The following is a 22,495-nucleotide window of genomic DNA, read 5'->3' on the forward strand; positions in this document are numbered from 1 at the left end:
AAGGTTTCCTCGATATAAATAAATTACTGAATCAGTCATTGTTTTACAAAATGCTCTCAATCGACTGTTATAAGGCTTGTGACGTCACACGAATGGAGCCTATTGGTCCTAAAGTCAATCTCCGGTATCAAGTTCTTTATTCCTAAAAGATCATTCCTAAAAATTCCCGGTTCGTAAGTTTCATAGATTCATTCCCAAATATCAAGCGCTCAATAGTCTTTCGTTGTCATTCCATTTAGTGTGTCTGCTGGCATTCAATTGAGACAAACGAGATACGCCCTAAAATGGACGGGAAATGTAAGTGACGAGCGAAAAAAGACCAGAACTGGGAATGAAGAGGTTTTGATTACGCTCTCGCGCTTCAAAACTGCTGTGGAAGTCAGAGATTGCATTTAAGGATATCAACATTCATAAAGAGCGAAGTTGAGTAATCCGTGCACAGAAGAAATTATTCGTCGGCGCTCGTGGTAGACAACGGCAAAGATAGGATTCGTTAGGCGAAAGATGATGACACAGCGGGTATACTATCAATTCTAGGGAGAACAAATTTAAACTTTGGGGAAATCGGATTTTAATCTGGTTCAGAATTTCTAAGGAAGTTCCAAAAGTGCTGAAATAACCAGCCAGAGAAGTTGTCAGAACGTAACCGGAATTACTTCATTTTTTCCTAAAAGTTACCTTCCTGAAGACGAATTCAGTGACCTCGATGACTCCTGTTAAACGATAACATTCCTTCCCGGTCTTCGTAGCTTGGAAACTTGGGCCATAAATTTGAAAATTGTACGAAAATCTTTAGAGCTCCAATGTCAAGTTTGTCTTAACTATTGAATAATTCATATTATGTCCCACCATATCTTTTCTAGATTAATTTGAAAATTATTATGCATTCTTATTTAATTAAATGTGTACAAAGTTTATTGCCGTTTCATTTTTTATAAAAATAGCTTTTGAGTCTCAATTTACCCACCAAATATTCTTTAATAGAAAATGTGGAGTGGCTTTTAAAGTGCATGTTAGGTTTTCATTAAATACCTCAACTGATCAAAAGTTACAGACAAAAACTCTTCCACTTGGTAGTCCTGAACAAGTTTTCTCAATAGTGTGTAATCAATCCATAGGCTTCAGACATAAATCCAATCAATGATTTGTTGATAGATCAATATTATTTGGCATCCTCAAGTATATTTTTTTATCTGAGGTTTTGAACGGTATATATAGGAATTTTCGAGTAATCTTGAAGGATCATAAGATAAGGGTAATAATGATAACAATGACCCCACTTTTCATATTACAAAAAGGTTACGGTAGGTACATCATCTTATCGGCTAGTATTTTTTAGTTTTTGGATCGGGAAAGGCGGCCTTCCCTTTGATATCAAATCCTTGCCTAAAACCGCCGTATTTACTCAGATTCCATCCAAACTCCTCTATCACGTCCTCGCTCAGCTATCATTATAAACTTTTCATCCATAACTCTTGACTCTCGCAGTTGATTTTATGGGTTTGACATTGATGAGGACGTGAGCATAACAAGGACGTTTATCAAAGGAAAAATGAAACCGTCGAAGCCTCAGAAATCGATGACACGGGAGCCGGAAAGAAGTGAGGAGTTGTAGTTTGTGTTCGCGCGGCTGTTATTTATTTCATGGAAAGCGAGAGTAGAGCAGGCCTCCGCCGAGCATGGGGCGGGTGATCAATGCCGAGTGGTGAGGCTGCGGCGAGGGAGGGCGATTTTTTGAGGAAGGCATGAAACCTCGGGAAAGGATTTGTTGTCAAGGAGGGTGGTCTCTCGATGCGAGTGTGTCTCTCGGTGGGGGAAAAGGATGGAGGGGTTTGAGGGGGGGTAGGGGAACGGTAGATTGAGGGCAAAGGTACGCCGTAATGATGGCTAACAAGAGAATGGAGATGGTTTCGAAGACGGTAATGAGACGTGTGCCGGAGAATGGAGAGGATTGAGGCTGGAATTAATCATGTCTCGAGTTCTGTAATGGGCTCCCCATGAAGAGTAGAGGGATTTCTTTTGCGTTCGTCAGTTGAAGGATGTTTTAACGGCAACTTCAACGTACCATAGAGCCAACGCGGCGATGAGAGTTGTCTTTGAAATTTTAAAGTCTGCGATGATAGTAATATTCGTGATCAAATTTCCGGTTGAGATCGGGTATCACGAGAATGCATGATTACTATCGCCATTCCGTTAGAGTAGGTGGTTCTTTTAAGATATTATTGCATTCTTGGAATAGGAGATTCACTCATGTAGTCTATACCGACCGGAAAGGGAGTTTGATTGTAAATGTTGGAATAATACTTCAATACAATTCAATCGTCATCGCTGAGGTCAAATTTACGCAAATAATTTTTTCGCACCTCCTAGACTTCGACCACAATTAGCGTTGGTAAGTTTAGAAGAGCTTTCACCAGCGTTCTACAATACGGTCATGACATGATATGTTCATATCAACTTCGTCTTTGATGTAGAGCGCAATTTATAGACCCCCTAAGGCATCGTGTGGGAGTTGACCTGAAAGTCGTATAGAAGGGACGGTATAGGGTTTTATTCGTTTATTTCCGCTATTGTATGATAGACGTATTTTATTTTACAAGGACGCACATAAACAAGGTGAGTGGAGGGAAATGGTTATCTGGCGCAAGAAAAACGCCTGAGATTAATTGTATTGGAATAAGGCCTTTTAGAGATCAATAAAACTGACAAAAGGTCTACTAAGACCCTTTTCAGAGATCCGAGAGATATTTTGGAGACATAAAGGTTTGGTAAACAGTTTCCAAACAAAATGGGGCCAGGTCTATCCAGGAAAACCGCATCGACCAGCGAAATAAATGTTTATTTTTGGATTGTTTTTACTTTATGAATTAATTGTTCGCCAAGTCATAAAATACAGCATGCAATTGTGTATATATACATATATATGATAGTTGTTTAAATATTTAGGTACCACTTAGTGAAAACTGCTCATGGAGAAGAATATTTCATGACCTCGACGCAAAAATTGGTCAGGTCCATTTTATTTTAAAGTTTAATTCTTTGCGCTTATGTAGCACCAGAATGTATCATTCTAACTTCATAGGATTACGGTACGTTGGAATATGTAGTAGCTAATATAAAAAAACTTGAACTCACGCAAATTTGAATTCGACATACATCATACAATTATTGGTTTGTTTTACTAAATTATTGAATTCTATCCTTTAATCAAGTGTAATACATTTTTGCGTAAGTATATCTGCGCTTAGGTTCGATTTTGCAATCGCTGCGTATCGTGGAAGGGAAGAACGAGTGCTTGAATCTGCCCGTGACGGTTTCTACCTCTCTTATTTTATCCCAATTGTGGAATCAGCTATGGTAATATGGTACCAAAATAATTCCCTCGGTGTTTTCCAGTAAAAGTCAGGTGTCCTTTGCATTTCTAAAAGCACGAGTCGTACCTGATGCCTTGGTGAATCAAGAGGCTGTTAACCTAATTTCACCAAAATACCATCACGTTTACTCTTTTCTCGTAGCAATTTTTACCAAACCTCGTGGGTTTTATCGTAGGTCGGTGGGTGGGGAATGTTTTCCAATTTTTTTATGAGCGTTCCTTCCCATGGATTCCAAGTAATTTCCGCGTTTTGCAAACGTAGTCTTACTAAAGTGAAGTCATACCTCTCTCTAACTTTTTTGTTACATTTTCCTGCAATCTGTTTAATGTAACCTAATTCCTTTATTACGATTCTTCTGATGCTTGCAACCCAATGGACGGTTTGGTGTCAATTTAACACCCAGGTATTCCACATATTCGGAAATGCTTAATTAGACCCCATTTATGTAATAATGAACTCTATCTTGTATTTTCGTCTTCAACGCTGTAAATTGTCGGATATCTAATTCTGAACCTCCTTCCGATATTTTTTATAAATCGTCTCCGTAGACTACTGGCGTCCTTATTTCTTTGCAAATCATGGTGCTTTCTAGAAATATCCTAAGATTAGTGGTGACGTGGTAACTTATATCGTTATTGTTCATCATAAAGATTAGAGTCACTGTAGCACTTCCTTGTGGCTTTCATGAAGTTTTGTCACCCTCTAATGAACTCAATGAACTCAACCCATCAACAATGATTTCTTTTTGCGTGTAATTAGTTAAAAAGTCCCTAATCCAGCTGGTCACTTCATATCGTTCTTATGGCAATATCTTAGTTTAAGTATTATTTTCTCGTGATGGACCTTGGTAAAGGTTTTCTCGAAGTGCATTTAACTATGTCATATTCCGTCATCACGTCCTATGGCACCATATGTTATTTTCTGTAAAAATATAAAATATATTGGTTTGGGCACTTTTATGCTCAAAGAATAATTTCTCATGAGATAAAAGGAATATCAAAAAAAAAGTCAGTTTTGGTGATGATAATAATTATTTTAAAAAATAATGTAGACAAATTTTCCAAATGGTACATTTTATTTCCCTCTTTCATTTCGTAACGCAAAACCATGAAAAATGCGCTGTTTATCTAATCACATCACGCCATTAGCTACATACTTATTTGCATGAATAATCCATTTCAACTTATTTTAAGGGAGATATTTTGAAGAGATTTTAATCTGCAAAGATTTTGACAGTAGTCCAAGGTATCTCAGTTCATAGAGAAAAGGACAATCCGATGATCGGTCTAAAAAATGACGGCGCACAATATGGACAAACGTATTGATTGTATTTATTGCATTGTAAATTTATACAATTATTGTAAATTCTAAACGTGTATTTGAATTTTTGAAGCCTGATTATCTTTGGTTATTGGATTTTCATCCTCCTGCAGAATGCATTATCACATTGCGTACATGATCTTAGTGAAGTTAAAAACCACGACTTTGGCGGATTGATTGATTTAAATAATGGATTGGTTAACTCTCATTGAATGCTAACAGGTCACAAATTCTCCATATACATCACTTCCCCTTGGCTAAAGGCAGATTTGTCTTATTTTTGCCGATTTAAAAAATAATACAAGAAATTTTTGACTTGAACTGAAAGGAATAGATCAGATTTCCTTGCACATGCGCCGTCGGCATCTTGCCGAGCAAGTTTAACTAACCAGCGATGTTCGCGAACATTTTAAACTATCCCATTGCGTCCACGTGGGGAGGAACAAGCGCTATGAGTATGATTGAAAAACTTACCACACAATGCATATTTCGTCCCTTTAACCATTTTGGTTCCAAGGTGGAATTTCTGCGGCTCTATCACGGTTAATGATACACGTTAAAATGCGTTACCAATGTAATGGAATCCACACACAATACGTTCCTCAATCGGAGTGGAAAAAGTGTTACGAAAATCGGTTCGAGCGCATGTAAAAGTATATTGATTATCATGGAGAATACTTCGAAAAACAATAAAGACATTTGCAACCAAAAATGACTGTCTTTCAATTATTAGACTGAAAATATACGAAAATAGCAACCTGCATATGTGTAAAGAATGGCAGCCAAAAAGCAGACGCGATAAGTAATTAGGGGGGTTTAAATGCGCCTAAAATATCAATGCTGATGGACGATTAGTATTTCAGCTATAGTTATGCAGAAAGTTAGGTTGAGTTATAAGCTGTATTAGATAATGAGGCGTTTCCAGCTAACAGAGACGAATTTTTTAAGATTTTGGAAAAAACGACAGGATATGAAACGAAAATGCAGATGGGGAAGCGTTTATCGCGGAGAGGTTTCCAGTCCTTTTGGAGTTGATTAATGCGTCGAGCCAGGGGTCTCACTGAAAAGTAATTAAAATGAAGTATTTAATGCATGGAGTATTAAGTTAATTATAATTCATATATAAGAAAGACATGGAAGACGTATGCTTTGGAAATGTTGATATCTTTATCAAATTGATTTCCAAAAAACAAGCGAATATTGGAAAAAACAGCTGCGTCTACGCTTTAATGTTTAAAAACGTCTATTTATATATGCACACATTTACAAAAGCATAAATAGCCAGCTTTTTCAACATTAGGTTGAAAATTATGTGAATATTAGTTTCCATTTAGTCTTTACATACACTTTTAATCTGACATGTTTTATTTGTGAATTAAAAAGGAGAGTTGACATTTTATTCCATTTGCATTCATTAAAGTTGCATTTTTAGCGTTGATATCTTCGCATTTATTATCTTTATGGATATTTTATTTTCCTAAATAAAAATTACCTCAGTAAACGCGCACATAAAATATTATGTAATTTTTCATAGATGAAATTCGTAAGAAGAAAACTTTTTGTATCAACTTGAAGTGAATAGTGAATGCATGTAAAAATAAGACAAATAATGATCGCTTTTATTTACTAAATAAATATATCTATATCTCTCTTCTTGATACTTGATCTTTCTCTCCTTTCTGTCATCATGAATCTACTAATTTATACATTTATTGGAAAAAATAGCGTCGTTGCTCTTAAGCATAGTAGAAGTCAATGTGCCCTTTATCTATTCCATGGGAAATTCGGATTTCTCAATTGCCTAGGTATTTTCTTTCGAGGACACAAGAGTTGCTAATAACTAAAGAGCTCGCTTCCTTTCTACCATTATATGAGACCGGAGTTGCTTTGTTCTCAGCTCCCAAGTTTACAGTTGGCTTTTATTATTCAGCGGAGCTTATCATAGGAGATGATGAAAGTATAATACAAAGAACCACTTTAATAACATAAAGGGTATTGAGTTTTACAAAATGACTCGCTCCACGCGTTATTATCTGTTATATTTGTCACTAAAGTTACCTATAAATGTTACTTACTTTGGGTAAATTCCATCAGTTAAAATCTAATATAGTAATTAGCTGGTTATGAATTATGTAAAGTAATAGCCTGCTTCGTTTTTTGTTTATTTAATCACTAGTGATACCTTAAAAAATGCCAATTCAATTGTTTAAAATTAGTAACCAATTAAAGCAATACAATTTGGTGTAATGTTTTCAATGCTGAGGGTGTTTCAATAAGTCATTGGATTCGTTATCACATGTAATTCTTCACAATTTGAACGCCAACTCTCTACTTTTACATACAGCATTAAGAGACTTTCAACACCAGACCTTTTGAACAAGTGACTTCGCTCTTTTTCAAGAGGTAAATTCATAAGTATAATTCGAGTTTACAAAAGTTTCAATACGGAAGAAGTACATAGGGTGGTTTATTGTACTGTATAAGGCTAACTAACCGACGGATAGTGCTGTTATATCGGTAAGTTCCTTTAATTGCAGGTTGCTAGTTTGCTTTGGTTCGATTTGAAGATGGCATTGAAACTGTATAGGCTTTAACGTAATAATATTAAATTACCCTTGAACTCACCTTTCAATGTGCTAAAGTTGAATAAACATCTTACTTTTTGGTAAATGGTAAATGTCATATCAAATTGCGAGAAAGATTACCACAAGAACGATAGCATTTCTTGATATAAATCTGTATATATTGACAGCATCTTCGTGGTAAAGCTTGGTAGTACAATTCAAATGCCATAGCTAAATAGAAATATTTGCACCCGTATCACAGGGCTGAAATACAGTTAACGGAAGCATTTTCCTTTACGTACACGGAGAGTGAACTTGTGAAATGCTTAACCAAATTTTACGTGAGTGGGAGGGGATATTGAAAATTAGAAGTTCGTTCAGAGTTAAGCGTTGGCGCCTAAGCCCCTCGTAGTTTCACTAAAGTTTCTTTGACAATTTTGCCATACTCTTATTAAAATAATCTTCACTTTTTAACCGAGGAGGTTATTAACGATGATTACCACTCTGCTGAATAATTTTTGAGCAGTTGCCTTTATGGCTGTGCACAGTTCACTTGGTATACCTTGTATAGATAGCTTTGGAGGTTATTCTCGGAGATTACCGACTTTCCTTTTTCCTCGAACGCCACCTTTCTTGATGACTTAAAGTTACAGAATTTCCCACCGGAGTCCTAATGAATGTGTTTCCAGTCTTTCGTTTTGTTTACGTACGTGATGTTTGTGCAAATAGAGAAACAAATTTGGTTGAACGAAATTGATAGCAGTAAGTCCCTTCCTTTGTAGTCCCTTAACGCAGTGAATGATTTAATGAGTTTAAGACAATATTTTTCCCTTGTGGAGGAGACAGAGACACCGGAAAATTTACGAGGATGAAACTGTTTCCAAAGAAGTCTTCATTTGAACCAATTTGAATCTAAAAATGCGTTGCTTAGCAACACATTTTTAGATGAGTTAATTGTCTTTTTGACACATTTTTTTTCATTCTGTTAAGATTAAAATACATTGAAAATAAAAATAAAAATGAGCATAAATTTCAATGAATACGTCAAAAAATGTCGTGAGCTGAATCTGGTCCACCTAGTGTTTCTTTCGGATGGACTAGTGCGACTGTTTAAATTATGGTGGACCACAAAAGTGTAGTAACGCAAGAATATGGAAGAATTAAACGTCAGTTGTATTAATACCAGTTAAATATTAAAATGACTTGAAGTTAACTCTTCCAAACTCACTCTTAAACCAATTCCATGTTCCTCCCGCTGGGACACCAACCTTAAAAAAAAGGACGCATTAATGTAAATTAAAAGGGTATATAAAAATAATGTAAGCCTGACTGGTTTTCGCTACTCTGCTGCTACTACTACTCGATGAATGAATAGATCCTTGGGGTTGTAATTAAACTTCCATTTATGCAAAAAAGTATGTTACCTCAAATATGCGCTTTCCAAAAGGTTCATAGAATGGAGAATTATGGTAAAAAATACATATGCTACGTTATTTATTCTAAATATTGATAATTAAAAAAGTTAAACGGGTTTTTTATTAGCAATCACCGACTTAAATGAGGTACTCTTAGAGATCGTGAGTGGGAAAACTTCATATATATTTGATAAAGATAGCTAAAATGACGTAGTTGCCGATAACAATGGTCTACAAAAATGGTGAAAATCACATTACTGTGTGAAAAATTGTATTTATGTTTCATTAGATTTACATGGACTTCCATCGTCAAGAACCTCCCAAGTAAAGATGGGAAGCTTGTGATAGATGCATGAAAAATGCTGCTTCTTTTAGATTGAAAAGATGTATTCATGATAGTAGATTTTGAATTAAATAAAATTTGATTCTGTCATCAGACACTACAGCAAGAATAAATTCATTTTATGAATTTTAAAATGAAATAAATAATAAATCACAAATGGTGAAAGTGATGATGAGCACAAATGGGACTCATATACCGGTGACTTGTATGTTTTCTTTGTGTGCACTTCATTGTGAATCATAAGTAAGTCTACCTTGAAAATGCCGAACGTTTTCCGAAAGTTTCTCAGTTTTCAGAGAATTTTCTACCGATGGAAATATTTTTTGTACCAGAAATTACTAGATACTGATTCCTACTGCTAAGAATTTCTCTTTTTCCTCAGCAGTTATAAAAAATCATTTTTAACATTTCGTCAGAGACAAACATTGATTGGTAAAATATTCGTGAAATTTGAAGTGATAAATAACACTCCGCCCTAATGCGTTAGGAATTTCGAAAATCATTAAAAACTTACTCCCTCTGAATTACACATTTCAAAATTAGAAGCATTATAGTTAGATTTACAGAGTCCGAGTACACAATGATCCGATTTCAGAGACTTTGCTCGTTGGCCAATCATCTCGAAGGTTCATGCCTTAAGTATTTTATGGCGCTGTAAGTTCTCGATCACATGCTTAAGGCCATTTGTATTCAAGAAGTGGATGGAAAACTTCGAGAGAAACAGAGGAGTTCTCTCCTTCGGGAGTGTTGACCCGAAAATGTTCGTCAAAATTCTATCTACTTGTTTCTTAAGTCTCGAATATAGTATGAATTCGGGCTGATTAATTCTGTAAAAATATGCATATCATTTCATTACATCAATTAAATAATTGCACTGTGGCTCTCATGCCGAAATAGTACGTAACAATGTATAATATATCAAATTTTAGGTCACTTATTTTCGATGTAATTAGGGAGATATTCATCCCTAAAAATTCCACATTGATTTTACTCGATAAAATTTTAAATAACTTCGTGACATGAGGTGAATTACCTTCGATGGATGGCTTTATGTTACTCCGTGAAAATCAAATGCGATCAATGATATCAATAAAGTGCACGGGATTCTCTTTCCTTTTACCAAGGGTGTAATTTCCTGGTTTCTGGTTCGTTACGTTGCAATCCCCGTATCCAATTTTGAGGAAATCGATCTGCCGGTTCAAAATATTGTTACCTCGGGAAATAAGAGGGACGAAGCTGTTCCGTATGGATGTGTCTCCCAAGGAAACAACCCCAAGAGGACTTCTGGGAGAGATATGAGGCAAAATAACAGAGGAAGGAACACGAAAACGATAAGAAATAGTCGACGATGGGGAAAATTTCGGGTTGAGTTAGAATTTGAGCGTGCGAAGAAATGAGTCGGAGGAAGCCATATTGAGGTCAGTTTAGAGTGACACTGAGGTCTCCTAGAGGTCAGTGGCAAGATTTTTTATAAATTTCCGTATATCTTTTGCTAGATTAAGTATTGATTGCCTCCACCCCGCCCCTCTACCAAGCTCCAACATCACCGTAGTTGTCGACGACGATATATAGTGTTCATGGGTAGTATTTGCTGAGCAAATACCGAGGCCAGCGAAAAATATTTTTATTTGGTTTAGGGTTAGGGAAAGGTTTACTAGACTTTCTCTTGCCCGCAGGCGTGACTCGCTGGAGATGGAAACTTAGGTAAAATACCATTATAAGGGTGGGAAGTCACAACATTTCTCAGGACACTTTTCGTTTTTGTGTGAAATTCGTACGGATATCTATGTGCGCAAGATTTCAAGAGTGACTAACAAATTTTGCCCGAATTATTTTTATGGCTAATTTAATTCATAATCCATTAATAGGACAAATGAAAAATGTAATTAATAAATCTATTTTACCTATACATGTCCGCTTATGAATAAATAATCTACGTAATTTGAAATATTAAAATCAAAGTGAATTGTTTTTCCTTTTGTGGGCTAGTTTCAATAACTAAATGTAGACCATATCTTACAACGATGACAACTCTGAAACCTTGTTTAAATGAATAAAAAGATGTATTCATAACTTTTAGAATCCCTTTTAATAAAATTTAGGAAAGCTTTACCAATAATAAAAATACTTTTAATTATGCTTTAGTAAGTGAAGTACTGTTGGTATGGATTGAATACTATAAAGTTAACTATTCCCCAACGGTAATATTGGTCAGCCCGGAAACCATAATTCTATGTTTTTTTTAACGTGGTCTATGGTTTCATGGGTCTTGTCTCGTCAATTGCGACGCGCTAAATGCGGTACGACACAAACAGGAAGACAACCATTTATCAGGAACCTTTTCCTTGGAGACTGCTAAAAATTCGCGTATTTGTGAAATTATAATCATATTTTATATTTAAGTATAACACTTGCTTTTATGTTAATCTTCTCTTACTTTATAATCGATGGAGATTTTTTTTTTACTTTTTCATGAGAGCTTTTCTTTTCCTCTATGTTTTTTTCGAAATGCCTGTCTGGGTAGCAAATCTTCTGCGTAGTACGTATCTTCTTCGCAAGATAAGCGAAAGGTACTGAATTTGCATTCCGTTAATGGTCTGGACGTGTTTTAATATAATGCGTGCGTTACCAAGAGCCTAAGCCGCAGGTGTGCCTTAAACGTAAATTCCTTAATTTTCTCTACAATATGTTAGTAGAATTCCTAAATACTAATTATCCCCGTTATGATTGTTTTAGCATATTTCATTAATTAACGGAACGCCGAATATTTTGCTGTTCCTTATGGCTAGAGAATTCAAATACCAAATTAATAATAGTCGATGGTTCAATGAGATGAGCACATTCCAGATGTTTTAACATTTGAGCATTTTTTCCGTTTTTTACAAAATAAATTTTAGACTCAATTATTCTTTTTAATATTTTAAATTTTAATGTCATTGTACTATAATACCTCATTTCTTTGATGTGGAACAAGTACGCGCCGTCTATTGTGAGACCCTTACCCATGCACCATCTAACGAAACAATTACGAATAGACAACTGTCGACAGAGCTAGCTAATTGTTGGAAGTAGCTGATAATTTTTAGTACTCAAAATGAGCAATTTAAATTGTCTATGGTCAAGTTTATTTTCGATATTCGCAGTAGAAAATAGCTTTTGTATTGAATTGAAAAACCTTCGAAGATGAGAATTAATTCATCCAATTTGAGATTTTATTATTTCTAAACTTTCCAAATGGATATCTGAAGAACCGTTTCATATTTCCTATTTAAATAATTTTGTTGAAAATAACGTTATATCAAATGGAAATCAGTTAATGTAAGCTAATTATTCATGCAGAGTTAACACGATTAACTGGAGAAAAAAGTGTCACTGCAAATATATGTTGCATAGCTGTTTGATTATGTAAATATTTGATATGTTTATAGGTTACTCAGCCTAAAGCTCTAATTACAGCTCATCGAAGTGTTTGCAGTAAACAATAATATTAAATCTTAATTGAAAAAGATATTAATTTAATTCCAGTCCCTTTCCTTTGTTGCATATATCTACTTTTTCCTTGCATACTAAATAGTTATGTGTACATTTTCTTAATATGAAATAAATTTATTTGTTCTAAGTAAACTGATAACTTATATTGTACCTGTATCAATCAAAAGTTTCCGGGTAACCGAGTACGGGTACAGACTCAGGAGACCCTCCAAGTACGTATCCACATTCCTCTCCAATAAAAAGGACTACGTCAAAAATGACCATTACCCCTGAAAAATCTTCCGGCATTGAATTATTGCCTCAAAGTAGGAAAAACAGTATTTGTCTTCCCACCAGTTAGAAAATTAATTTTCACATATAAAAAATGATATAATCTACGTTTCTGACTTATATTGATAGTAATTGTTGGAATTGTTTTGCGCAGTGAATTCCAATTTGCCCTTACCTTTGCCCAATTTGAACTTACTACGCGATCAAATTAGTCACAAATGAGTATGCCTTTTATTTTCTAAATTATCATCCACGGTATCTTCTTCGAATGTTATTGTGCTCGTTCCTTTTAGGGCTCCAGGATCTGGCATGTCAGGTGACGCACATGAAGAACAGACTGTCGGTCATACCTCTAATCATATGAAGAGGCGCTTGTGTAGCCACATGCTTACTTCGGTGATCAAATAAGGTTTTGGTCGGTATATTTTGAGTACGAATCGGTTTTACGTACCCTTGGTGACGTTTTACATTAGCCATACATCGCACGGATTGACGTGTAGTAAAATTTTGTTGATATTATTTGTTCACCTTTTTATTTTTCGTTCCTTTAGTTGATCTTTCTAAAGGTTTACCTTAATCTAAAATTTCGAGTCTTAGGTATAACATACTGCGAAACAGAAAAACAAATGTTATCTAAAGAAATAACAAATTTTTCTCTAATATGGAGCGATTTTCCAAACTTGGTGATATTTCTAGTCCCGATTGTATTAGCCTCTCCCTCCATTTAAAAATCTTAATTCACTTAATTCTTTAGAAAGAGATAATGCAAAAAAAATATTTTCGTCAATGTTGCAAATATATGAATGAACAAATATCAAGTGCATGCAATAATAAGCTTACCATTTAGAAATGTCTCGTTTAAAAACTAATCTCTTCCATTCCATCCCTTTCTTGCAATTCCATATCAAAACATAAATCTGGATGAAGCATTTTTTGCAATTTTTTCAAAATAAAAACAATAAAATGAATGTTTGTCAATTAAGAAATAGAGTCGGAGTGCTTTAAAATACATCAGTATATACTTGATGAACTTTCCGGTTCCTACTTCAATAAGGGAATGCTTAGGAGCTGTATTTTTTTACCCGCCTCAAGTCATTCAGCCACGTCGAGAGTGTAGCGAAGTGGTGATTACTACATGTAAGAGAAGTGACTTGTACAGGAGTCCATTTAAATTTGACTTTCGCGTGCATTACGGTCGCTTCTGCAAAAATTTACGGCCGACGGCGACCGAGTTCGATACTCGGATGAGTATACTCTCATCCTATTTGTCATATCAGTGAGAATTTCGATCAAAGCGTTCGGATCGGGCTATTAAATCTGGTATTTCACGCGCCATTGTTTTGATTTATTGTTCCACATGGTTTGATTGTATCGATCGACGTAGTGAGTAGTATGGGAAGGGAAAGGTGGCCTGCTGAAACGTTTACATGTGATTCGCCTACCTCTTGGATCAAATCTGTCGTTCGCATTGAAAAATATATTTAGCAGCGACTCATATATCTGTGTATATAGTATATGTAGTGTTCAGCGAACTCGATGTCGAACCATATGGTTCGGACACTACCGCCATACAAAATTGATAGTATAACTCATTTGAGTGATATGATCTGTGACTGAAAATATTTCCCCTAGCAAACATTAACACTCGCTCGGGCTTTAACCATTTTACCCTCGATGCAATGCTCACTATTCCCATTCACTGAGACGATGATGGACATAATATGCTTCACGTCAAATAACCGCGCGTAATTTGGTGCTACAGCAGCATTCTCTACGTCGAAGCGAATGCACTAGACGGCCGGAAAATGTTTTCACACGGCAATGAAGCGCAATGAATGCCGTATCGGCGAGGAAGCTAATCTTCCTCAATCCAGCATGTAAATGCATTTAAATGAACTTTTTGTTGAAATTAATTGACATTCGCATCACTTAATGGTATTCCGGCGCTTTAAATTTTCTTAATCTCGAGCTCTCATCGTGTATTCTACAAGCAATGCGACATTGGACGTGTCAAACTGCCTTAACAGGCAATGAATCTAGCCGAATAGCACCTATGTGATACATACCCTCCAAAACTCTTTAAAAGAGTATGTTCCTTTTTTTAAAATTATTGTTTCTAAACTGGGTAAATATATTAATCAAAATAAAAATAAATGTCTATGTCTGATCTACTAAATATTGCAATATTCATTACAAGGAGGGCACGAGAGGTTGAAAAAATTTACCAAAACTATTTGACTAACTCATCAATGCGTATTTTTTTAGCCTAGTTATCCCAAGAACAGGAATTTACTGATAAATATTTTAGAAGATTTCAGGGTTCTTATTCTGGAACCAGTATGATATTGTTTAACTCCCATGCTCGCTGTGTTTCTTCTATTGATTATTGCTTTGAGTTCTTGAAACCCTCGGGTTAATTTGGTCTCTTTCATAAATACTACCGCGTTCTAGTTTCTACCTATGTTCTTGCCCTCCCCCACTCCCAAACACGTACAGGTATGTTTCACAGTGCTAGAAAGGTACCAATCTGTATTCTATGACCGCTTGACGCGAAAGCGTGTTCTGCCGTAGCCGATCATGTGAGCGTAGACGTAGACCAATAGGCCAGGCACATTATGAAATTGAAGGTAGTTTCAAAATAAATCTTACCATGCCCACGAACCACCAAGATAAGATATTAAAATAACGAAAACACTAAACAACATAGCAGGAATGATGGCTATAAATTTAAATGTATGCCCTTGCATAAGTCCGTTGTAATTACTGAAAATAAAGCGTTAACACCAGCACGAAAGTAGTCAACACGAAGATTTCTATTGATAAGCACACTGAGTTAAAAAGGTTGAAATATTGCATCTGCAGCTTCTACCTCATTTTAATATTCAACGAGGGGGTTTTATTTTCCCACTTGTCAGCGTGTCTAACTTCAAAAACAAATGCAGAGACCAACATGAAATTAGATGCTGAGATGCAACGTCATAAAGTTAACGTGTTTCGGTCAATTACGTTAAATTTGTTAGACAAATTTTGTGATTGATTGCGCGCGATGATATCTCCCTAATCACGCACTATTTAACAAAATAAAAACATTTTAGGGCATACATAGTTGTAAAATTCATTTAAGGTGAATTCCTTACAATTAATTTGGAAAAAATAAAAATATTTATAATTAAATTTATGATTCTCTCACCATTCATCCTACTGATTTATTTATTTTTAATCAAAACTGATTTTTTTTCTCCATTAGTGCCTTCACTTCATCAAGTACTAACTAATTCTGAAAATTCAGCCATTCATGTACAAGTTTACGAATTTAATAATACTAAGGAGTTTCAGCTTAGCCATCAATTTCGTTCAATCAAGTCCACATTCATTTTTTAACGTATAAGATAGTATGTCTATTACCTCTTTCCTTTAACTCTAATTAGATTTTTATTTTATCCTATCTTTATTTATGTACTCCCTAAAAGTAATTTAATGATACCTGTGGAAACGTTCATGAATCCTAATCATACCATGTTTCCTGTCAATGTACGTGGGAATAAAAATAGTTATCACAACCTTTTTTAAAAAGATTAATCGTAGCCAGTCAAACGTTCATTGTTCATTCAGCAGCACTATCAACTACACAAAAAAACACTGCAACAGGATAGACGAGCACGGGAATGAATCCTTACGAAAGCTCCATTCGTTGAAATAAATTTTTGAAGGCGACTCATCTTTGTTGAGTATTCAGCGGATTTCCACCCAAGTTGAAGATGAGACCATTCAGAAAATTCGAAGGCCGCCGTAAGAGGATAAAGCTTGTCAAAAATTATTCTTTTTTTCCACTTAGTGAAATGCTTCGCTACAACGTGAGATATTCGTTAGACGCTTCCTCGTTGATGAAGAGAGAATCGAATGACAATATCCACCCCGTAGTGTGGGTACAACTCAGCGTTTCCCGAAACGGAAAAAAACTTGGTATCTTAGATTAAGGAGAGATGGTAAGGATCCAAGAGCTCATTTCCTGGAAATAAAAGTTTTCTCAACATATTTTTAGAATTTCCTGAAAATAAATGTCACATCCTGAGTATCACGGTTTTTCGGCATAATGTTGCATTTTCCTGAAATCTGAAGACGACATTTCCTGAAAATAGCAGTTTCGTAGCCGTTTATGCTTGCCGATAATTTTAATTAGCTGAACATTTATTTCGAACGTAATCTCGGGTCTAATTTCTTTTTAATGAGTCGGGCGGCCTCATTCATTTCTCCGTTGCTTGCTAACGCCAGAGCGATCATTGAATCTTGCATTTAGAATTAATCTTTCTGCATGAATCGGTTTTTCATCAACTCTTTTGAGCATGCACGCTAAAAGGACTAAATCAGTTCTCTTTTCCGTATTGTTGGTGTTGAGGTTTTTCTTCTCTCGTTCCTAATGAGCCTTCCATTAGTCTTCGGCCTTGATTTTGCCTAGCATTCGGCCAGTCACCGAAACGCGAGAGCCAAGATTTTCCTGCAGAGCCTGTACCGAGAAGTTTGTTGCTACTTTGCGCCGTTTCAAATGAGTCATAAACGTTTTACTTTGCACCAGTAACCAATCTTACTTTTCCTCTTTTCCTGCTACCGTCGTGTTATTTTGAAATTAAAATATTTTAATTCATTTTTTTATGCTACTAATTTCTAGATATATATAAATGACATTCTACTCTAAATGCGTAATCCGAAAAGTACGATATATTCTATTGATTTTTATGGTAAATTCAGCATATTTTGTGAATGATAATTTTATCGCTACGCATTTTAATTTTATATGCGTCTTATTTGCTAGTTTAATATGTTCGAGATGAAAATGAGGAAATCGTTGGCATTAATTTCAAAGAAGAATAGTAAAAAACTGAGCTAATCAATTATTTTTTCGTTTACTTTTCGTGATATTAATGCCTTTTTTCCGGTTAAACTATGTATTGTCAATTTAAGCTTCCTGGTTATGAGTTTCCACAACGCACTAAAAAAATTAAAACTTAATTTAATGATTCTACAATACAAAAAATACCATTACTGGAACTGAAACTGTCGATACTATTCGGTTTTGATGTTTTTGTACAGATTGAATGGTCGTAGAATATTAATTATTGAGATAAGATAAAAAAATAACAATAAATTGGTACCATAAAATATCAGTAGAAACTTCAGGCACATTCGTATAAAGTATTGTATGAGGAAGCATCGGATTTTACCATTTAGCTCTATTTCCAAAACTATGGGAGAAATCTATTGGTGGCACATATTCAATTATTATGTTAATATAACGATTAAACTTTCAATTATTATAATGTATATTTATATGCCCTCAATAGTGTGTGTTTACAAATTCGGAGGTATCTTACAAGTCTAAGAAATTAAAATGAAAATCAATTCTCACTCACTAATTAGGAATTTCAATCATCCTCTCTGTCGTATCAGCGTGATCATTAACACCACTCGGGGGTTAAATAAAACAAAACACTACTTTTATGATGTTCATTTCTCGTCTCCTATAGACCAGATGAATGGCTCTGTAATATGAGACGAACTCAAGAATGGATTTGTTTTGATCAAAGTACAGATGTAATTGCAATTAAGTTGACCAAAAAGGAAGCAACGATGGTAAAAAAATTTTTAGAGAAAATTGTCAGAGCTATTTTAAAAGTTTCTTAATATGACCTTGGAGTGGATTTCTGGATAACTTCCGGGACATAATTTTGTCGAAATATAACTTTCAATGAACTCGTTCATGAAAAGGTTTCATTAGCTTTGTTAAATAAAAATTTGTATTCTTCGATGCTGGTGATCCCTCACCAAGCAGGAGAGGAAATGACTTCTTATTGATAGACACGGAAAATGTTTAATCATGAGGCAGGATGCTGGAAGTAAAGTTTCTATGGAGATTTGATTTAGCGTTGGTCTCGCTGTGCGCAAATTAAATCGTATCGATTTTGCGGGAGTCAGAGACTGAAATGACCCAATGAGAAATGGAAGATTGAGGAATAAGAATACCTTCCTGCAATGTAATCCCTTGTCTATATGCGTAATAACATTCGGTATATCCATTGATAGCAAAGAGTAACCCTAAAATATCTACAGCATTAGCAGTACGAAATTTTAAAATTTTAGATATAATAAAATAGCTTCGTAAATGTCTTTCCTCCCGGCAATTTGCATATTGTCGTACAACAAGGATATGAGAAGTCTTTGGCTTTTGAAATTTTTAAATTACGATTATGCTTTACTTAAGCAGCATTATTTCTTTGCATTACTATTTATCAATAAAAATGATAATAAACATGATGATAAAATTTGATGAAAAAGTTCAAAGATATAAGATTGCCGCCAAATATATTCCTGCACGCAAATATTTTTCCTGTGCATAGCTCAGTTGCATCGTAAGACCTGGTCATCAGTTTTTAAATGAATGAAGTCAATTTTTTATTGATAAGAGCGAAAAGGTATTTTACTGGATGTTAGATTAACTTCTGACCAGCTAAAAGCACCCAGCTGAAGGACTTGAATTGGTGGCATATATTTCAACTGTGTGTCAACAATGCGTTATTATCTTCTGAGTTTCATGCCCTGGAACGCGAGGATACTGTTGACTTAGATAAATTGAAAGGAAGTCGAAAAAAAGGACGCATTATGAGTTCATTCCGTCATCTAATGGTGAGTGAAGGGGAGCATGCCAAGGGGGGATCGTGGAGAAAATGCAAGTGCTTTGAAGAGGAGGGAGGAAAAGGACAGTCTCTCGGCAAGAGCTATTCAAGAGACGAAATATGGTTGGAATGAAGGATGGTAATGCGTGTATGGGCGCATGTTTTTAATTAAAAATGTGACAACGTCATGAATTCTGTCTTTCAGTAATTCATACACCTCTTTAATTAGGGAGTGAGAGAAATGAGAGACCGTGAGTTTGTGAGAGAGTACATGTATTTGTATACGAGTGTGTGTATAAATATATGAACACATACATGCGTATATACGCACCCATTTATTTGTTTAAATGAAGTCTCCGTGGTGACAAAGAGAGGGACTATGGAAAATGAGAGGCAATGGATAAGGATAAAGACGAGAGGTGGATATTAGCGCGCGGAGACGGGGATAATGGGAGAAGAGGTATATCGTTTAAAGTTTCGTCAACATCTAAGGTCATTAGCGCCGGTGGAGATTAAGGGAAGGGTGGTGGACGTGCCCGGGTGGAGTGGGTGGGGAAGGAAGAAAATGAAAGGAAAAGAAAAGAAAGGAGGTAATACCAGGTGCCCAGTATTCCCTCCCCAAAAGCACGCCATGGAAAGAAAATATATTTTATCACCCTAAAACAAGACTATTGGGATATAAAGCTGTACCATCGTATTTCTAAGGGTCAACCTCGATGCATCGAAACTAGCATTTCCTCAATTTGCCATTTTTTGTGGTAAATAAAGTAGCGAGAGAATACCTTAGACGGGTGAGCCTACCTACATTTTTTCAGGATGCAGTGGCTTAAATAAAAGTACTGCAGCGATTTAATTATCCGTATATCAATAACAAGTTAATTCTTATTTATCTTTGGCAGTAATTAATTAATTAATTGAATCCTTTTTCATTGCAAATAACGATTGATTCCGTCACATTAAAACTTTGTAATATTTCTCAATGGGGACGTGGTAGTCTAGTTGCTAGCGTTCTGGACTACTGACCGAGGTCACGGGTTCGATTCTGAGTGATACCTCTTCGCACACTCCGCTTCTTCTAGGTAATGTTATTTTTCGGGTGTCGGACCTCCTTGGGATACCACGGGTGGCGTAGGGAAAGGATGCCCCCCCTACCATGATACATATGTGAATTTCTCATTCCGTTGGGCTTACTTACTGGTTCAGCTCCTCCTCATATATCGAACCAACTTCGGGCTATGTACTGTGGTTGGTTGGTATCTATCCACACGTAAACCCTTAGATAGTAATATTTTAAGCGGCTGGAGTTTACTTCCTTTTTGGTTTCATCAAGATCAATACACACAATTTTAAATCTTGCGATTCATTGGAGAAAATTTTGCGGAATGGTTTGCATTGTCATATACACATAGACACTATTTTAGACATATATATAGTAAGATATAGAAACATTTCATGTAAAAGCGTTATTCATTTTCCGTGTTAACGAAATATTCGATTGTATTCACTTTAAAGAACGATTGGATTGATTGTTGGAGGAACTTATCATTTATCCATTAATTATTGGCAAAATAGCATGTTAGAGACATTTTTATCACATTCTTGAACATAACTTAATGCCTAATATATGCCTCAAATAGTGGAATGGGCATCATCGATGGGGAATCGATACAATTTATCGATTTTTCCTTCAAACTTAGATTCACTTGTTCTTTTACGATTCCAAGTTATTAATCACATAACTGTAGGAACTAATTTTTAAACAACTTTATTGCCAAGGTTTACGCATTTACTCATCAATCTTTCAATCGTAAGATTGGTTGCATGCGTCCCTACTCTTCCCTACTGCTGCCCTCCATTGTTCCCTAGCCAATGATAATAATTCTCATGCGTCCAAATAGGTCTTCCGTCTTACTTAAATGCTTATTTGGTCTCCGTAATAGTCTCTTGGCTTTCCTCATGTGACCTTCCCTTCTCCTTTCCCCGCTATTTTTCTCGACAAATATATTGTATCTCGTGGTATGCCAAATGCTCCTATTCTTCTTTCTCGTACAATGTTCCATATGGATTTTCCCTCCATTGCTTGTCTACATATATCCTCGTTTCCTCAACTTATCAGTCCAATTGATCAAAATCATTCTCCAATATATCTCGGTTTCTAGGATTAATTTTTCTCAAGTCTGGCCTTCCTATGATCCATCACGATTACTCTGATAATTGATCTCTCTAACTCTCTTCATCGATCAAATGGACAGATGAGCTGGGAAAAAATAGATTTCGATCGGTGAGGGGTGGTTTCCGAAGTTTTGCACGGTGCAACAGAAAAAAATAATAATGAAAATTGATTACATCAACTTAAATATTCTAACTATTAAAGGTAGGATTTTGACAGAACCTAGAAACTATTATGTACTGCCTATCATGCGGATTTCCCTATCGGCACCGTATTATTTCCTTCCTCTCCTCTGCATATCCTCTACCTTCAAAAGAGATGTGTTCAAAAAACGACAGAACCTTTTTAATAGCGCGCCAACTGGCGCATAGAGCGTGCTGCGGCTATTGAGTGCGCCTAGCGGAAGATTTTGACAGCGAGCTCCCATTTCCCCTGTGCCATTATGAAAATTTTAGTCTTTGAGGTTTACACGCTGGAGTGACCATGCGTGTAAACTTCCCGTCAGATTATTGACAAAGTGAGTGCATCAGACATCAAAAGTACAAAAACTTTTTCGGTGATGCGATGCATTTCAAGTTTTTCACAAAAAAACTGATTGAAAGATTCTCCGCCGGTTTCAATTTCTTTTGCGACTTCTCCCGAAGATTTACAAAAATCAAAGCGTAAATTATCTTCCACATTGTGATCTTCTTATTGATTTGGAAGCTCATTCATGCATGGACACCCCCCCCCGAAACATGACATTTTGATATGGGAGTTAAAAAATAAACTTTGCAGAATTCACACAACTTTGTTACGGAAATGAAGTTTGTTGAAATCTATATAGTCTTTTTAGTTCCTCAAGATGCATTATCAGAAGGTTTAGCCTGATACCGTTGA

This window comes from Hetaerina americana, unplaced genomic scaffold, assembly GCF_022747635.1.
Source record: "Hetaerina americana unplaced genomic scaffold, ioHetAmer1.1.p SCAF_5, whole genome shotgun sequence".
Lineage (NCBI taxonomy): Eukaryota > Metazoa > Arthropoda > Insecta > Odonata > Calopterygidae > Hetaerina > Hetaerina americana.